The following is a 6000-nucleotide window of genomic DNA, read 5'->3' as shown; positions in this document are numbered from 1 at the left end:
GCGTAATTGTACATTCATAATTCATATGTATGCAACTGTGTAAGAATTGTATTCATATATAACTAAATAACAGGATGTTAACATTTAGAATATATAGGTATGTGTATATATAACTATAGGCCTATGTATATACTATACATATATATATATATATATATTATTATGTAATGAGGAAATTAAATCATTCGTCTGACTCTAATCATTATATTTGTATAAGCTACCGAGTATCAATTAGGTATTGTTTAAGGGTCCTCGTCGGTTGTTCGTTCACCAAAGAAACAATCATTATAATATTCTCATAAAATAAAATTAGTTTTAGTAGCTATCAGCCAGCTAAGGTATAACATTATGTTTTTCAATAGCTGCACATTCGTCACAAAAATGATTTATTTAATAATACAGACGATAAATGAAAACTGAGTAAAATTTAAAATTTATAAATCATTAATATACCGTTAAGTATAATTGTATTTTCATAAAATGATCCAAATTCTTATGCATATTGATATATAAATGAATGCCGGATTTTGTTTAAATTATATTTTTTTAAACAAATTACAGAACTTGTTAAAACTTATATTATCTTTTAACATAAACCATTAATTCATGTTAAAATATTATGTAACCAATGAAACAATAATTAAATATATTATAATGTTATTTAGTTTTGAATAACTGATAATGATTAGTAATTGTATAATCTTACACGAAAAAAAAGGCAACGTGGTTCTAAGTAATTATGCATATAATTAGTAAATATACTAATATTACTTCACTTATAGAGAACCTAGCATATTAAATTATGCAATTGGCGTTAATCTCATTTCATTGTTTCAAATGTTTCAATGTCTAAAAGCAGGAAAAAGTTTAAAAAATATAATATCATTATTATAAGTAGGTACGCAACACAGAGTAATTCATTCGACAAACAACAATCAACATTCATTACGTACCTTGGTTAAATTTTTGTATTTTTCAAAAAAATATATTTAGTTTGTAATATCTAATAAACACTTGTAAAGTTGAAACACTAAATTAAGTGTACAAAAAAAAAACGTTAAAATATAAAAAGAGAAAAAAAAGACAGTATGAATGTTGGTATAGTTTATTTTTCAATTATTTCCGACTGTAGGTAGCAGTCTTTTTAACCACTTCGAATAATTGTTCCTGCAACTTTTAATATATATATTATTTATTTTTAATGCAAGACTTGGTAATATGTGCGATTTGTTCCATTGACTATGGACTATGGTATATCAATTAATGTCCCTCGGATCACTTATTATGACTTACTCTACAGTATCGTAATAATGTAATATTACAACCATAATATTAGTAGATTAATACTTAAAAACAGGGAAAATCACTTTGTTATCTTTAAAGTGTCGAATGTAAATTGTCATTAAGAAGGTTACTACAATGGACGTGTCAAATATTAATTCAGTGACAAATCATCGCACATACGAAAAACAATTCTGAGTGGTGACTACTGGTGAGTGGTAACTATATATTTATCTATAATTCTAAGAATATTTTATTGTATATTTATATTGTTAATTAATTTTTATATTGGTTTTAATATGGTGTTAGATTAATTTTTCCTTTTAAATAAAAATCGCAGAACATCTTATATATATATAATGATTACTATAATATTATTTAATTGGAGTATTCCAAATTCATTTATATAAAACATCTTAACACTATGCTCATATTTTAATCCTAAAATATATTGATTATGTTAAAATATATATAGAGTCTGCTCACTTTAAAAAATAATTTACACCAAATGAATTTATAAATATGATATCAAAGTTAAATCTTAATAAATTGATCCTTATGTTTGAGATTATCTAATGAATTCTAATAATATGTGGAGTGATAAGCTATAAGCATAATTTATTAATACATATCGTTATAAAAAATAATAAACATCTATTAATATTGAATTATTATAAATATTATGAGATATAAATGTTACTTCTTGTGACTAATATGAAATATATGACAATCATCCCTTACAATATTGTCTTAGTTACGTTACCGTATTTATTGTATTTTTTAGTATATTTTTATAGTAAATAAACCATTGTATTTTAAATACGCACTTCATATAGATATTAATCATTGATGTGATTTTCTGGGAAATATTTAATAGTTTACATTAGTTGTCCGACAATAAATGCAATTTGATTAGAGTAGCATATAGTTGCATTCTGAAAATTGTTGGTCTACTACTCCATTGATCTATACTGAAAATAGTGTAAATACTAGTTAAATATACCAAACTCGTTAAATAAACTGTATCGGTGTTTACCGTTTTTAGAAGGTAGAAAGTATAGTACTAGATGGAAAGTAATATTATCGTGGTTACCACCTCAGTTGTGATAAAAAAAAAAAAAAAGTAGGTACCGTTACTATACGATATTGTAAATAATCATATAGTGTGATTAGATAAGAATACATAGATTTATGTATTTCAATGTAGTATAATATCAAAATGTAAATAATTATAAGTATATAAAAAATTATGTTTTGTACTTTTTTTTATTAGAAATTAGAATTAATACGTAAGTTTTCGGGAGTGTAAAGATGTTTGGAGCTCTAACCCCTACGGTTTAGATTTTAACATGATGTAAAGGTGTAGTGGTAGACTCTAGACGAGTAGTTGATTAATGGTTATTTTTCATCGCCAACCCTAAGATTATTTATCAATAATCATTTAGTATTTCATAATATATTATTAATTACTTGGATTACATAACATTTTTATTGGTAAACATTAAATAATTTATTGAAATTAAGAATTTATGAACTAAAATAACTTCTAAAAAATTATTTTTATGTCTTATAAAATTATAGGTACAATTAATTATGTACTAAATATTGGAATACATAATTGTGTGAAAATAATCTTTTATCGAGAGTTTTTACTTTTGAAGTTGAAGATCAAACATTTTCTTCAGAGTTTCAGACACTCAAAAATAAATATATAATATCATTGTGGCATCAATACATTCAACGTTCCGATCAGAATCTAAAATAAACCTATTTAATCAATCATTTTTCATAATAACTTATTTATTTATAAAATAAATCATTGTATTTTGTTTATTGATTTATAAAGTTACAAGTCACAACGCCATTTAATGTTTACTATTACTTTACAACAATAATAATCAACTTATGTTCATAATATACAGAACTACAGTATTTTATTTTTCAGCGTTCATGTAGTATACTTTTTTTTCTGATTTTCTCGTTTTATAATCAATGACAATCAACTGCATAACCGGCAATACTGCACGGAATGATTATTTGTGTGTCATTATATATAACAAGCATTTACATGTTTTCAATGAATTCACCCGGCGTGACAGACACATTGTTATTATAGTTGTCCATAAGTCCTAAACAGTTATTATGTATCTATTTTTGTAGTGCGCCCTAATTTTGTTTAACGATAGATAGGTACATACATGACATTGAAATAATATTCTCTGCAAAAAAGGAAGGAGTTATCCAAGAAAAAAAAACGGATAAATGCTAGTTAGTTCAATATTGTAGATATATTATCTTTATAATTCATCAGTAAAGAAGTTGAGTAAATTACTAAATTTGAAATGATAAATTCTTCTCATACCATAATTTGTTTTTTCGATTAATAACGATTCGAACACTTACCTAGTTATCAACCACGCTATTTTAGCACCTACAACGTAATTATATACAGTTGATTATATTTTATATCATACAGGTAATACATGAATTTACAGTAAGATTTATATACAAAATACAAAATCCCAATACGCTTGCTGTATTTAATATTTTAATCTATCTGACCGTCCCCAAAAAGTTGTTACAAACTACAGTTACAGGTTAGTTAATCTGCTATAGGTTATTATCAGTTAAATGTTACTGTATATTTTCTAACATCACGCGAATTATTATCTTTACAATTTTTTTTCTTTAGAGATAAATAATATCTAAAATGAAAACGTTATACCACGTAACACTTTACAATCAATTTATATTTTAACGAAAATAATGTTGTCTAGTGGATTTTTAGAGAAACCTGGAAATCCAACACGCTCGTAGAATGTGTTTATCCCTATACATATCTATTAAGTAATTAGCTATTTAATTATTTGTATTAAAATACTGTTATTTCACTAGAATATTTTTTTACTATCATCTCTTGTAATATGTAATTGCATTTCCTACCATTAAATCATTAATTTTAGCAGAAGGTTGACGATTAAAAATAAAATTATTGATGCTCAGGTGCACACAATACAACGATTATTCTACTGTTCACTAGAATACCAAGGTTTGACCAAATTATCAGTAGATCGTAAAATATAAGTTATGACAAGAATTATTATCATTGACTAAAATTTAAAATTATTAAAATACTCAGAGATAATTATATGATAACCTGAATGTCAATATATACATATATTTTTTTTTTGCCAATTCTCTTTTTTGATTGTTTAATATAGTGATAATTAACAACTTATACATTTATAATATCTTTAACTTTTTGTATGATATAATTAATAATTCTAGTTAACAAGTGGCGAACAAATTACACCTGTTAAATCAAGTAGGTTACAAGTGAATACTGATCGGCTATACAGTACGTGTTGAAGTTGAATGGGTCAGTGTAACGGATCATGGATGTATGTTAAATTTGAATACAATTATATATCTTTATTCTTTATATACAAGACACGATTCTTAGCATTGACGGTCTATCAGCCTAAATTACTAGGTAGAATTTAAATGTTTTTTAATGTCGTTATTAGTGTAACTTGTTTTATTATAAGTATTGCGATCATGGTATGTTTACAGACATAAACGCAGGGGGGTGGGTGTTTAAATCCCCTCCGAAGTATCAGCAACAAAAAAATTAATTACCTGACCTACAAAAAAAAAAATATGATATTTATGAACATTTTTTCACCCCCCCCCCCCCCACCACGAATTTTTTCCTGCGTTTGAAACTGTACGTTTAATATGTAATATTGTCCAAATTTGAGCTTAAAGTGCTTATAAAAAAATTGTAACTATATATCTTTAATATTTATAAATGGCTAAAATAATAACTTATTAGAAACTTTGTAATGAATTTTCAAAGTACAGCCTCAAAAAACGTTTTTATCGACAATAATATTGTAAAAAAAATAAAATAAAAATTGAAAAATTCTGGTACGTATAAATAGTTTAAAAAGAGTAAAATATTTTTAAAAATGAATCCAAACTTGATACAATTTTCTATCAGTTACCACCCATAAAGTTGAAGATCGAATCATTTTTTCAATTACTTATCGTGTATACGAAAAAACACACATACATACATTGTCGTAAAATCAATTAATTCATATTTACACTCAGAATTTAAAATTGGCTTTACAATATTTCTTATAAGTATTTTATTAAATATAATATTATTAATAATATCTAAAGAAATAGAGAAATACTTCTTGAGAAAAATAAGAAAGTATTTTTGTTTAAGTAGATTTAGTTATTCACTTAATTACGATATTATATGTATAATAATAGCTAAGTTAGTAAAACTCAGAAGTGGTACAAAGTATTTATTTTTTTTTAATTAGTTACATTCTATTACTTTTAAATTCGTTTTATGAAAACGCAGTTGTCATGTCAGTTCTTATATATTTTAGTATTAATATTTTCGTCAATAGGTTAAACCACAAATATTTTATTATCATATATTTATATAATATAATATAATTACTCGGTAGTTTATCTGCATGTGTACACAAATCTGATCTATACAGTAATAAATTATAATAATAAGTATAATAATAACTATTATTTAATGTTGTTTTTTTTCGATATCTTATGTAAAATAATTTTACTCTTTGTACCATAAACATACGCATTACAAGTAAATTTGATTAAAATGATACAATGTATTGTCTCCCTTTTGCAAATATACAAGTACACATCATAACCAATTAACATTGAGCAAAA

This window comes from Rhopalosiphum padi, chromosome 1 (genome assembly GCF_020882245.1).
Source record: "Rhopalosiphum padi isolate XX-2018 chromosome 1, ASM2088224v1, whole genome shotgun sequence".
Classification (NCBI taxonomy): domain Eukaryota; kingdom Metazoa; phylum Arthropoda; class Insecta; order Hemiptera; family Aphididae; genus Rhopalosiphum; species Rhopalosiphum padi.
The sequence above is the reverse complement of the archived record's forward strand: the minus strand, read 5'-3'. Positions refer to the sequence as shown.